We start from the raw sequence: 14,481 nt of genomic DNA, 5'->3' as shown, positions 1-14,481 counted from the left end.
ATTTTTCACCAGAGAAGGCCCTGAGTAGGGATCATCCTTCAAGATTATATAACTATTTTCATATATAACTATTTCTCTCTCTGTGTGTGTGTGTGTGTGTGTGTGTGTGTGTGTGTGTGTGTGTGTGTGTGTATCCTTGTAGCACTCTTATGGGTTCATATTTACATTTAATATTTAGTCCTTGGAAATATTTTTGGTCAGTATTACATATTTCTAAGTAGTCAGATAGTGGTCACAATACTTTATATTGAATAATCCATCCTTTCTTCAAATGTATAAAATCCCACTTGGTTCCCAGAGTAATTTCTTAAATATAAGTGTTTCTGACCTTTTATCCTGTTCCATTAGTGTCCATAGTTCTGGCACCAATATTATATACTGTTTAAATTCAGCTAACTTTAAAATAAACTTTCATATCATAAAGGGGAATTCTTCTGCATCAGAATTCCCTAGAAATTTCTGAAAAAATCTAATTCCCAGGCACATTCCAGACCTACTTAATCAGACTCTAAGGAGAAGTCCGAGAATACATCTTTTTGGAAACCTCCCCTTCAACCAGTTAATATAGAGCTATATCACGATATTTAATGGCTGTATAATATCTATTCTATGTGTATATATTTTATTGCTATTACAAACAATATTATAACAAATATTACTGACCCATAGGCATTTGTCCAACTATTTACTTAAAATCAATGCCTAGAAATAAATTTTCTGAGTCAGAGTGTGCATATTTTTATGAATTTTGATGCCTACTGTCTATTGGTCCTCTAGAATGATTTAACACTCCCCTTTGTTATTGTATGAGAATACCCAGTACCTACATCCTTCCCAATTCTGGGCATTCTATTTAATCTTTGCTCATTGTATAAAGACTATTTTACTGTACTTTTAAAAAAATTTTATTTATTTTTTTATACAGCAGGTTCTTATTAGTCATCCATTTTATACATATCAATGTACACACGTCAATCCCAATCTCCCAATTCATCACACCACCACCCCGCCGCTGCTTTCCCCCCTTGGTGTCCATACGTTTGTTCTTTACAACTGTGTCTCAATTTCTGCACTGCAAACTGGTTCTTCTGTAACATTTAGGTTCCACATATATGTGTTAATATACGATATTTGTTTTTCTCTTTCTGACCTACTTCACCCTGTATGACAGTCTCTAGATCCATCCACAACTCGACAAATGACCCAATTTCGTTCCTTTTTATGGCTGAGTAATATCCATTGTATATATGTACCACATCTTCATTATCCATTCATCTGTCGATGAGCATTTAGATTGCTTCCATGACCTGGGTATTGTAAACACTGCTGCAATGAACAGTGAGATGCATGTGTCTTTTTGAATTATGGTTTTCTCTGGGTATATGCCCAGTAGTGGGATTGCTGGATCATATGGTAATTCTATTTTTAGTTTTTTAAGGAAACTCCATACTGTTCTCCATAGTGGCTGTATCAATTTACATCCCCACCAACAGTGCAAGAGGGTTCCCTTTTCTCCACACCCTCTCTAGCATTTGTTATTTGTAGATTTTCTGATGATGCCCATTCTAACTGGTGTGAGATGATACCTCATTGTAGTTTTGATTTGCATTTCTCTAATAATTAGTGATGTTGAGCAGCTTTTCATGTGCCTCTTGGCCATCTGTATGTCTTCTTTGGAGAAATGTCTATTTAGGTGTTCTGCCCATTTTTGGATTGGGCTGTTTCTTTCTTTAATATTTGAGCTGCATGAGCTGTTTATATATTTTGGAGATTAATCCTTTGTCCGTTGATTTGTTTGCAAATATTTTCTCCCATTCTGAGGGTTGTCTTTTTGTCTTGTTTATGGTTTCCTTTGCTGTGCAAAAGATTTGAAGTTTCATTAGGTCCCATTTGTTTATTTTTGTTTTTATTCCCATTACTCTAGGAGGTGGATCAAAAAAAAATCTTGCTGTGATTTATGTCAAAGAGTGTTCTTCCTATGTTTTTCTCTAAGAGTTTTATAGTGCCCAGTCTTACATTTAGGTCTCTAATCCATATTGAGTTTATTTTTTGTATATGGTGTTAGGGAGTGTTCTAATTTCATTCTTTTACATGTATCTGTCCAGTTTTCCCAGCACCACTTATTGAAGAGACTGTTTTTTCTCCATGGTATATCTTTGCCTCCTTTGTCATTGATTAGTTGACCATAGGTCCGTGGATTTATCTCTGGGCTTTGTATCCTATTCCATTGATCTATATTTCTGTTTTTGTGCCAGTTCTAAAATGTCTTGATTACTGTAGCTTTGTAGTATAGTCTGAAGTCAGGGACTCTGATTCCTGCAGCTCAGTTTTTTTCCCTCGAGACTGCTTTGGCTATTCGGGGTCTTTTGTGTCTCCATACAGATTTTAAGAATTTTTGTTCTACTTCATAAAAAGTGCCATTGGTAATTTGATAGGGATTGCATTGAATCTGTAGATTGCTTTGGGTAGTATAGTCATTTTCACAATGTTGATTATTCCAATCGAAGAACATGGTATATCTCTCCATCTGTTGGTATCATCTTTAATTTCTTTCATCAGTGTCTTATACTTTTCTGCATACAGGTCTTTTGTCTCCCTAAGTAGGTTTATTCCTAGGTATTTTATTCTTTTTGTTGCAATGGTAAATGGGAGTGTTTCCATAATTTCTCTTTCAGATTTTTCATCATTAGTATATAGGAATGCAAGAGATATCTGTGCATTAATTTTGTATCCTGCTACTTTACCAAATTCATAGATTAGCTCTAGTAGTTTTCTGGTGGCATCTTTAGGATTCTCTATGTATAGTATCATGTCATCTGCAAAGAATGACAGTTTTACTTCTTCTTTTCCAATTCGTATTCCTTTTATTTCTTTTTCTTCTCTGATTGCCGTAGCTAGCACCTCCCAAACTATGTTGAATAATAGTGGTGAAAGTGGACATCCTTGTCTTTTTCCTGATCTTAGAGGAAATGCTTTCAGTTTTTCACCATTGAGAATGATGTTTGCTGTGGGTTTGTCATATATGGCCTTTATTATGTTGAGGTAGGTTCCTTCTCTGTCTACTTTTTGGAGAGTTTTTATCATAAATCAGTGTTGAATTTTGTCAAAAGCTTTTTCTGCATCTATTGAGTTGGTCATATCGTTATTATTCTTCAATTTGTTAATATGGTGTATCACATTGATTGATTTGCATATATTGAAGAATCCTTGTATCCCTGGGATAAACCCCACTTGATGGTGGTGTATGATCCTTTTAATGTGTTGTTGGATTCTGTTTGGTAGTATTTTGTTGAGGATTTTTGCATCTATATTCATCAGTGATATTGGTCTGTAATTTTCTTTTTTTGTAGTATCTTTGTCTGGTTTTGGTATCAGGGTGATGGTGGCCTCATAGAATGAGTTTGGGAGTTCTCCTTCCTCTGCAATTTTTGGAAGAGTTTGAGAAGGATGGGTGTTAGCTCTTCTCTAAATGTTTGATAGAATTCACCTGTGAAGCCATCTGGTCCTGGACTTTTGTTTGTTGGAAGAGTTTTAATCACAGTTTCCATTTCATTACTTGTGATTGGTCTGTTCGTATTTTCTATTTCTTCCTGGTTCAGTCTTGGAAGGTTATACCTGTCTAAGAGTTTGTCCATTTTTTCCAGGTTGTCCATTTCATTGGCACAGAGTTGCTTGTAGTAGTCTCTTAGGATGCCTGGTATTTCTGTGGTTTCTGTTGTAACTTCTTTTTCATTTCTAATTTTATTGATTTGAGTCTTCTCCCTCTTTCCTTGATGAGTCTGGCTAATGGTTTATCACTTTTGTTTATCTTCTCAAAGAACAAGCTTTTAGCTTTATTGATCTTTGCTATTGTTTTCCTTGTTTCTATTTCATTTATTTCTGCTCTGATCTTTATAATTTCTTTCCCTCTGCTAACATTGGGTTTTGTTTCTTCTTCCTCTCGTTCCTTTAGGTGTAAGGTTAGGTTGGTATTTGAGATTCTTCTTGTTTCTTGAGGTAGAATTGTATGGCTATAAACTTACCTCTTAAAACTGCTTTTGCTGCATCCCATAGGTTTTGGATCGTCATGTTTTCATTGTCATTTTTCTCTAAGTATTTTTTGATTTCCTCCTTGATTTCTTCAGTGATCTCTTGGTTATTGTTTAACCGTATTGTTTAACCTGCATGTGTTTGTGTTTTTTTACGTTTTTCTCCCTGTAATTGATATCTAATGTCATAATGTTGTGGTCGGAAAAGATGCTATATATGATTTCAGTTTTCTTAAATTTACTGAGGCTTGATTTGTGACCTAGGATGTGATTTATCCTGGAGAATGTTCCATGCACACTTGAGAAGAAAGTGTAATCTGCTGTTTTTGGATGGAATGTCCTATAAATATCAATTAAATCTATCTGGTCTATTGTGACAGAGCTTGTGTTTCCTTATTAATTTTTGGTTTGGATAATCTGTCCACTGGTGTAAGTGAGGTGTTAAACTCCCCCATTATTATTGCATTTCTGTCGATTTCCTCTTTTATAGCTGTTACAAGTTGCCTAATGTGTTGAGGTGCTCCTATGTTGGGTGAATATATATTTGTAATTGTTATATCTTCTTCTTGGATTGATCCCTTAATCAATATGTAGTGTCTTTCCTTGTCTCTTGTAACATTCTTTAAAGTCTATTTTATCTGATATGAGTATAGCTACTCCAGCTTCTTTTGATTTCCCTTTGCATTGAATATCTTTTTCCATCCCCTCACTTTCAGTCTGTATGTGTCCCTAGGTCTGAAGTGGGTCTCTTGTAGACAGCATGTATATGGGTCTTGTTTTTGTATCCATTCAGCATGCCTGTGTATTTTGGTTGGAGCATTTAATCCATTCACGTTTAAGGTAGTTATCGATATGTAGGTTCCTATTACCATTTTCTTAATTGTTTTGGGTTTGTTTTTGTAGATCCTTTTCTTCTCTTGTGTTTCCCACTTTGAGAAGTTCCTTTATCGTTTGTTGTAGAGGTGGTTTGGTGGTGCTGAATTCTCTTAGCTTTTGCTTGTCTGTAAAGGTTTTTATTTCTCCATCAAATCTGGATGAGATCCTTGCCAGGTAGAGTAATCTTGGTTGTAGCTTCTTCCCTTTCATCACATTAAGTATATCATGCCACTCCCTTCTGGCTTGTAGAGTTTCTGCTGAGCAATCAGCTGTTAACCTTATGGGAATTCCCTTGTATGTTATTTGTCGTTTTTCCCTTACTGCTTTCAGTGATTTTTCTTTGTCTTTAATTTTTGCCAGTTTGATTACTATGTGTCTCAGCATGTTTCTCCTTGGATTTTTCCCTGTGTGAGACTCTCTATGCTTCCTGGACTTGGGTGGCTATTTCCTTTCCCATGTTAGGGAAGTTTTCGACTATAATCTCTTCAAATATTTTCTTCGGTCCTTTTTTTCTCTCTTCTCCTTCTGGGACCCCTGTAATGTGAATGTTGTGTTTAATGTTGTCCCAGAGGTCTCTTAGGCTGTCTTCATTTCTTTTCATTCTTTTTTCTTTATTCTGTTCCACAGCAGTGAATTCCACCATTTTGTCTTCCAGGTCACTTATCCGTTCTTCTGCCTCAGTTATTCTGCTATTGATTCCTTCTAGTGTATTTTTTCATTTCAGTTACTGTATTGTTCATCTCTGTTTTTTTGTTCTTTAATTCTCCTTGATCTTTGTTAAGCATTTCTTACATCTTCTCGATTTTTGCCTCCATTCTTTTTCCCAGGTCCTGGATTATCTTCACTGTCATTATTCTGAATTCTTTTTCTGGAAGGTTGCCTATCTCCACCTCATTTAGTTGTTTTTCTGAGGTTTTATCTTCTTCCTTCATCTGGTACATAGCCCTCTGCGTTTTCATCTTGTCTATCTTTCTGTGAATGTGTTTTTTATTCCACAGGCTGCAGGATTGTAGTTCTTCTTGCTTCTGCTGTCTGCCCTCTGGTGGATGAGGCTATCTAAGAGGCTTGTGCAAGTTTCCTGATGGGAGGGACTGGTGGTGGGTAGAGCTGGCTGTTGCTCTGGTGAACAGAGCTCAGTAAAACTTTAATCTGCTTGTCTGCTGATGGGTGGGGCTGGGTTCCCTCCCACTCGGTTATTTGGCCTGAGGTGACCCAACACTGGAGCCTACCCAGCCTTTTTGGTGGGGCTAATGGCACACTCTGGGAGGGCTCATGCCAAGGAGTACTTACCAGAACTTCTGCTGCCAGTATCCTTGTCCTCATGGTGAGACACAGCCACCCCCCACCTCTGCAGGAGACCTTCCAACACTAGTCCGTAGGTCTGGTTCAGTCTCCTATGTAGTCACTGATCCTTCCCATTTGTCCCGATGCGCACACTACTTTGTGTGTGCCCTCCAAGAAGTCCTGCAATCAAATCCCACTAGCCTTCAAAGTCTGATTCTCTAGGAATTCCTCCTCCCATTTCCGGATCCCCAGGTTGGGAAGCCTGACGTGGGGCTCAGAACCTTCACTCCAGTGGGTGGGCTTCTGTGGTATAAGTGTTCTCCAGTTTGTGAGTTACCCACCCACCAGTTATGGGATTTGATTTTTTTGTGATTGCACCCCTCCTACCATATCATTGTGGCTTCTCCTTTGTCTTTGCATGTGGGATATCTTTTTTGGTGAGTTCCAGTGTCTTCTTGTTAATGATTGTTCAGCAGTTAGTTGTGATTTCAGTGGTCTTGCAAGAGGGAGTGAGACCCCTCGTTTTACTCTGCCATCTTGAACCAATCTCCCTACTGTAGTTTTAATTTGCATTAAAAAATATATTTATATGTGCATGGACACCATTTTCAGATTGAATGCTTTGAAAATTATTTCTTTTTGGGAGAAGTGTATCTGTGTGTGAGTTGAGACTGGAGGGCCTCAGGAAGAATGAGGAGCATGAAGCATACCTTGAACTCACATTGGTGGAGAGTTCACTCTGGGGGAGATGGGATTTCGCGCAATGATACTGTTATACTGTTTTCCTAAATCCTTCCTTGTAGGGGTATAGTACTTCTAGAAATTACTGAAGCCTAGCAGTTATTATCCTGGGGTGAGGTGGGGCTGAGGGTGGAGATTTGTATATAAGAGGTGGAATTTTCTGTAAACACATGGACATCAGGCAGTTGTTCTGAAATGGGAGAGGCCTTCTAGGAGAAAACACAGGTGGGAGTTTGGAGTGGAGTTTGTGAGCAACCATGCAAAAGATTAGGTCTCGATATTTCAAGAAATATCAAATAGGAGACTAGATTTCTTACAATTACCCAAGATGGAGGTTTGAATTATTTTATTTATACTTTTTTTTATATCTCATGTATTTTCCCTGTGTCATAGATATCGGAAATATTTTCTTCCATTTATTGTGTCCTTTTTTAATGTTTATGGTGGCTTTTGTTTTTTGACATATAGACATATTCTTTTCTTTTATGATTTTCATCTTTAGTGCCTGGCTGTTATTCACATTTTTCCAGGTGAAATTTTTAATCATTTGGCTAAGTTTTTTTAATGGCAGTGAAATTCTGTGAATTTGATTAATTTAGGTAAAATTGACATTTTTGTGGTCTTGAATTTTTCAATTTGAGACATATTACATCTGTCCTTTTATTTTTTAATTATTTTGTTAAATTTTATATTGGACTATAGGTGATTTACAATGTTGTGTCAGTTTCAGGTGTGCAGCAAGGTGATTCAATTATACATATACTTATATCTATTCGTTTTCTAATTCTTTTCCCCTTTAGGTTATTACAGAATATTGAGCAGAGTTCCTTGTGGTATACTGTTGGTCCTTGTTGGTTATCTATTTGAAATAGAGCACATCTGTCCTTTTAATTTTTTGTTTTTCAGAAAATTTTTCTACTTGTATTGCCTTTGCTTTCTTTATGCAAGTCCTGCATATTCCTTAAGTTTATTCCTAGATATTTTATATTTTTTGTTGTTTTGTTTTATAATTTCTAATGGACTAATATTGGAATATAAGGAAACTATTGATTTTTAAGTATTAATTAGTAAAAAGCTGGTTTCTTACTAGTTTTAATAGTGTTTCCAGTTGTTTTACCGTTGGTCTAAGATGGCAAACATCAGCAGTAAATGATAATGATTTTGCCTTTTTCTTTTCAAAAAATATACATCCCTTGTTTTGTTAGCTTCTCTGCTTGTGTTGGTTAGCACTTCTAGAATGATTTTAAATCATAGTGGTAACAGGATCCATTCTTGCCTTATATCTACTTGAAAAGAGAATGTCTTTGTAGCGCTGGTTCTCAAAGTCCCATCTCATATTCTTTAAAAAAAGAGTTAAATAGTCAAATATATTTTGGAGACACATATTAATATATTTAAGGCTCTGAAGTATCTGTAGTAAATATACTTGTTTAAATTTGTTTAATATATGCTTGCCACTTTCTAATAGTATTTAATAATGAACTATAAACTCCTCATCTCTTATTTTTTTAACACAAGAACTACAGTCTTATTCAACTAGTGCTCTACATGTTTAAGTGTGTTATTGGATTTGGTTTTAAACAATTTTAAGCCTACTTTACATAAATTCCTTTGATTCCTATTTTACTAGTAATTGAATGACAGCCCTTACAAAATACATTTTAGTATTTACTTAAGATGATTTAAATGCATTTTCCTTTGATCAATGTGGTAATTCATATTAATAGATTTTTTATATTAAACTATCTTTGAATTCCAAAACTGAACCATTCCATGACCATGGGTTTTCATATCTTTGGTATTCTTCTTATTTGCTAATATTTTATTTAATATTTTTGGATTTACTCTCACAAATGGTATTAATCTCTAGTTTTCTTTAACATGTTGTTACCAGCCTTAAGTCAGCTTTATAAAATGAATTTCTGTGTACCCCAGACCAGTATTGTAGCATAAAAATTCTCTGTTTCTCAAATATTTTAAAGAAGTTGCTGGTGGAGCACATAGGGTCTGATGCATATTTTGGAAGTAGTTCTTTGACAGCCTTTTCAGGGTCTTTCATGGTATATCCAGATTTTCTCTTTGGTCAGTTTTTGTGGCAGGTTGAGTGCATCAAAGGACCCAATTAATGATATCCTTGTATCCATGTTCTTTGCAGTGTGGCTTTGCAGCTCTTCCCATCAAAATATGAATTTCCTTTCTCAGCACCTTAAATCTTGGCTGATCTTGTAACTTGCTTTAGTCAGTAAAATCTGATGGAAGTGACAATGTTTCATTTCCAAGCTTGGGCCTCAAGTAGTCTTGTGTAATTCTGCTCTTGCTCTTGGAACCCTGCCACCTCTATGTGAATAAACCTAAACTAGCCTGCTGGAGAATGAGAGAGCACATGGAGGAAACTGCAGTGTCCCATCCAAGACCATCCTAGACCGCCTGAAGACAGTCATCTGCTAAACATGTGCAAGATCCCAGGAAGATTAGCAGAGCTGCCTAATCAATCTGCAGCTGACTGCAAACTAATGAGTGAGCCCAACAAGATCAGAAGAACCGCACAGCTGACACACAGACTCATGAGCAGTAATAAATGCTTATTGTCTTAAAATACTGACTTTATTATGCAGCTATTGTTAACTAATAGTTATATTTCCTTAGAAAATTATCCTTTATGATGATAGTTTAAAATTTATTGCAATAGTTTTATATGGCTTTCTCTTATGAATTTTCTGTATTTCCTTCATATTGGTAGTAATACCTTCTTTCTTAATGTTTTTATTCATTTCCTTTTGTGTGTAACTATGTCTTCAGTTTTGCCAATGTTCTATTTTATTGGTCTTTTCAAATAATACACTTCTAAAATATACTTAACTGTAATATGCTCCAGTATATAATTCTCTTATTTCTTCTCATATTTTCTTTTTTGTATTTTCCTGGAATTTATTCTGTTGCTATTTTTCTAAATTTTTTCAGTTAAATTCTGACTTCATTTTTGTTATTTTTTATTTAATTAAAAAAAAAAAATGCATTAAGACTATGAATTTTCCTCTCAATTCAGCTTTGGCAGAATCTCATGTTTTAAGGTACAATATTGTCATCTTTTTTATGTCTTATTATATATAAATTATAATTATAATCACTTTTATTGTTTCACTATAAAATTATATAGAAAATGAATTTTTGGTTTTTAAGTGTCTCTGAAGTTTTCTACTTATCCTTTAGTTATAAACTCCCAAGTTTATGTCACTATGATCAGAAAATATGGTCATTACAATTTTGAGAACGTGAGAATTTTTGGGTGGCTGGGGAGAGTGTTACTTTCTGAAAATAAACCCCTCAATTTTCAACCAAAACAAACCCCTTGATTTTGCTTATTAGTGAAAGGTGAGACTCTTTATAGGTCGGGTGTTCAATAATACATTGGGTAGTTAATATAATATTATAGAAGAGAATTATAAAACAAACAAGAAGGAGGTAATAGAAAATGGGCACAAGAAATGTTGATGGAATTGCCAGGATAAGCAGAAAGGGAAAAGAAATTCTTGTTAGCACTGGTCTTGTTTGATAATGTTGCCTTACTGTTTTAGTTTAGTTAAGGATTGTGTAAGTCAAGACACCCTGAATGTTGTCCCACCCCCCATCCTACACCCACTCATCCTAGTCCATGGGAATATAACTTTTATCATTTGGGGAAAAACAGCAAATTTGCCAGCAAGTACCACTAGGTATAACAGTCATGGTGTGGACCTGCATGTAGGTTCTGTCACCTAGCCTGCCCTGGGGAGAAAGCTATGGGGTTCCCCACCTGGGTGGCTAACTGGGAAGACATGGTTCATAATGAGAACAGCCAGGCAGTAATGGTCTAGGATGCCTAGATACAAGAAACCCACCAACCCTTGCAAATGACTTTTACCAACAGTAAATAAGATATCCATATCTAAACTCAAACTACTGTGTTATATACAAGCTATATTCTTAATATATATTGATATGATCCCAGCTGATAATTTTGCTGCTCTTCACATCTTTGTCAATGAAAGACTGGATATAAATTTTTACCAGAAAATCAAAAGGAATTTCAGATCTCTTCACTATCAAAAATACAATACTTTCTTCTTTTTATCTCTGACATTTAAAAAAATACAATTTTATCCAGTTTTGTTAGTTTTTAATATTAAAGAATAGGAGAAGAGAAGGGAATTAGTTATGGCTTGTTAATCAGCTGGGTCAAACCATGCTTGTCAAATGGATGATTTGAAGGAGGTAAAGTACTTTGAAAGAAATAAATATTGTGTAACAGTAAATCTTGACTAGACTCTGAAATAGATAAACAGAGAGTAAAATTATTCAATTTCTTTTTTAGGGGAAGAAATGCTTCTTTGCACATCAGGAAGGAAACTACCAGGGGGCCTAGTAGTGTACAGACTTGGTAAGTTGAAGTTCGAGGTTAATATGGCTGCATCCTTCCACCCTGTGTTAAGTTGCTAAGAGCCCTTAGCAACTGCAGATATCAGGGAGTATTTCTGTTTTTCTTTTTTCTTGCTAGATGTTTATGAAAATGAAAAAAACCCCAACACATTTAAACAAAATTCTATACCTGAGGTAGAAAATCTAAAGTCCAAAGGGCTGAATCTAGGCCTTTGCTTGATAATTATTCCATGTATGAGGACAATTCTGAAAACAAGTCTATTTTATCAGTAGTTGCAGGTTCAACTTCAGTAGCATTTTTAGTGGGGGTAATTATAACCTACAAGACAATGAATATAAATGAGTAAGCAGTAACTTGTGACTTTGTTGGTGATTGTATCTGTCAGGGTTTGGGACAAGTTTTAGAAATCACCCTATAGAGGACCCTGTCCTCCATGTACCTCCTAGGCCCTTGTTTAATGTTTCTTTGTGTCATTCCCCCAGCTTCTATAGGCCTTTGCTTTTAGCCACCCACACTTCTCCGAGGACTGACCTTGTGTCCCTGGAGTCACTTTCTCTGCAAGCACAGTGTGTCCCCCTGCACCCACAGTGTGGCCCATAGCCAGTGACAGATGGTGTGAGTGTCTGCAAGCCCAGCTAGCTACCTTGCCTCAACTTAGGTCAACCTCTGAGATATAATTTATCACCAGAGCACTTCTTTGAGATCTGGCTGAGACTGGAACTATGCCTACAGTTTTACCCTCACTTGGCTTCTTCCCTTTCCCAGTCCCACTCCCCCAACCCCTTAATGATTTCTCCTAGAAGCACTTCATTAATAAATTACTTGTGTACAAATGCTCATCTCAGACCTGCTTCTGGAAAACATGACCCAAGACACAACTTAAGTATTTTAAGAAGGGATTTAATACAGGGAAGTAGGTACTTTCAAAATCACTGAAAGAGAGCAGAAATCAGAGGGCACCCTTAATTTTAAGAATATACTGCCACAGGGGACTTCCCTGGAGGTCCATTGGTTAAGACTCTACTCTTCCAATGCAGGGGATGCCGGTTTGATCCCTGGTTGGGGAACTAAGATTTCACATGCAAGCTTCATGGCCTGGCCAAAAAATAAATGAATGAATGAATGAATAAATAAATAAATAAAATTAAAGAATATACTGCCATAGTTATAATCCAAGGGAAGCTGCTGCCACCATGGGCGCAACTACTTCTCAGCAGCTAAAGCTGGTGACTAGACATCAGAATACTGTGCCTGGCTACTGTCATGTAGATGCCATGTCTTTAAGATGTTGCTTCCAGCTGGAACTATCTAAAATCTAGAACACATTGAGTCTGACTCAGTTCCAACTTCCTACTCATGATACTGCAGCTAACTTGCAGAGCCTATTTTAAATGTAGAACCTAGCTGCAAGGGAGTCAGTTTCCGCAGTACAGGAAGACACCCTAAAAGTAAGTAGAAACAGTAACTGGTAGCTAATTGATCATAATCACAACACTAGGGATGACAGGAAATGAATCAACATGCATTAACTTCAGGGACCTTGTGTGTAATGTGTTTTGCCTGGGACATGTGTCTGCTACTCTCAATTCCTACTCTACCCCAGAGCTGGCTAATTGGTACTCATCTTTAGTGTTTGCTTTACATCAGTGTTTTTCAAACTGCAGGTTATCACTAATTAAAGGGTCATAAAATTACTGTAGTAGGTATTTTTTAGCAAGAGAAAAAGTATAGAATTAAATAAAATAGAATAGAAAAATTGTATTGTTTCATGAGATGTCTGTTTTGGTTTTGTGTGAATAAGTGGGTTGCACTCTAGATTATATTTCTTAGTGTGGATCATGGTCAAAAGGCTTGAAAAACAGTCCGTTAAATGTAACTCCCTCAATTCCATGGTATTTTAAATCTGGGTGTGGTACCTCTCCTGTGTATTGCAGGGAACTCTGATTCACTCATGACAGTTCTTATTACACACACACACACACACACACACACACACACACACACACACACACACACACACACACACCCCACACACACACATTCACTGTCTTTGCTTCTCATTAGACTCCAGCTCCCAGAGGAGAGGTCAGATACTGTGTTTGTCTTGCTTTCTGTTACCTTGGCATGAGGTCTGTCACATAGTAGCTTTTTACATCTGTTGAATGAATAAAGGAAAAAGGGTTTGTTTTGGACCCTTGTACCATTTAGCTACTCCTAGGATTCGTAAGAAGACTCAAGACTCAGAGAAGACTTTGAAGAAGTACATAAGCTAGAAATAAGATTAGTAACAAGAGAACTGAAAGGATATCCCAGCACAGATCAACCAGTAATATAGAGCAAAAGCATCATGGTTCCTCTTCACAGAGGAGAAACTCTGACCAGATCAGCATAGAGACTCCTCCTCTAGCCTCACAGCAAAAGCTAGTCACCAGGTCCTTAGTGCAGGGGAATAGGAAGCATGTGAAAAACACATTCCAAATGGGTTTGTGTAATTTATTGACTAAAGTTCTCATCTGAGTGTGGGTTCCATTATTCTCAAAAAGTCTTTATGTATTCCCTAGGAAGTCCTGAATCAACGAACCCTTAATGGAATGATATGTAGATCATATCATTCCATTAAGGGTTAGGTGTTCCTGCCTAACCAGAGTGAAGATTCTTGTGAGTAAAGCCAGTAAACAGTCTCTTACCCCTTGGAGAATTCTTCTGGAGGGTGGGTATATGCAACTGCCATGTTACCTAATGAAATGTACTGATGGTGAGTTGAATCATAGTACAACAATATATTAAAAATAATAAATTAATAAAGTCAGCATATATTAAATGTTTATTATGTGCCAGTGACTGTGCTAAGAATGTTATGTCATGTAATTCTTACAACTCTGGAAGGTTTTAGCCATATTTTACAGGTCAGAAAACTCAGATTCAGAGAGAGAAACTAACTTGCTCAAGGTGGTGGAGCAAAGGCCTGGCAGTGAGGACTCAAACCCAGATCCATCTCACTCCCGTATCTATGCTCTCAACCACTCTGGCAAATCAAGTGGTGACTAATTGTCTAATCCGTTTTCTAGCCCTTAAGTATTGCCTTCTGCTTCTTTGTGGCCCAAGATCTATTTTAATTTTTCCTGTGGTTGATGA

The 14,481-nt window shown here is 36.5% G+C and overlaps 1 long non-coding RNA gene across 1 annotated transcript in view; it reads left to right on the top strand.

Annotated features, from left to right (window-relative positions):
• LOC137229009 (uncharacterized) overlaps positions 1-11,347 on the top strand; it is a 39,378-nt gene extending 28,031 nt beyond the window's left edge. Inside the window, exon 3 of the long non-coding RNA XR_010945494.1 lies at positions 11,281-11,347. This is a non-coding gene — a long non-coding RNA (uncharacterized lncRNA). The remainder of the gene's footprint in view (positions 1-11,280) is intronic.
• Positions 11,348-14,481: the final 3,134 nt, after the last annotated feature.

The sequence above is a fragment of the Pseudorca crassidens genome, chromosome 1 (genome assembly GCF_039906515.1).
Source record: "Pseudorca crassidens isolate mPseCra1 chromosome 1, mPseCra1.hap1, whole genome shotgun sequence".
Lineage (NCBI taxonomy): Eukaryota > Metazoa > Chordata > Mammalia > Artiodactyla > Delphinidae > Pseudorca > Pseudorca crassidens.
The sequence above is the reverse complement of the archived record's forward strand: the minus strand, read 5'-3'. Positions and strand labels throughout refer to the sequence as shown.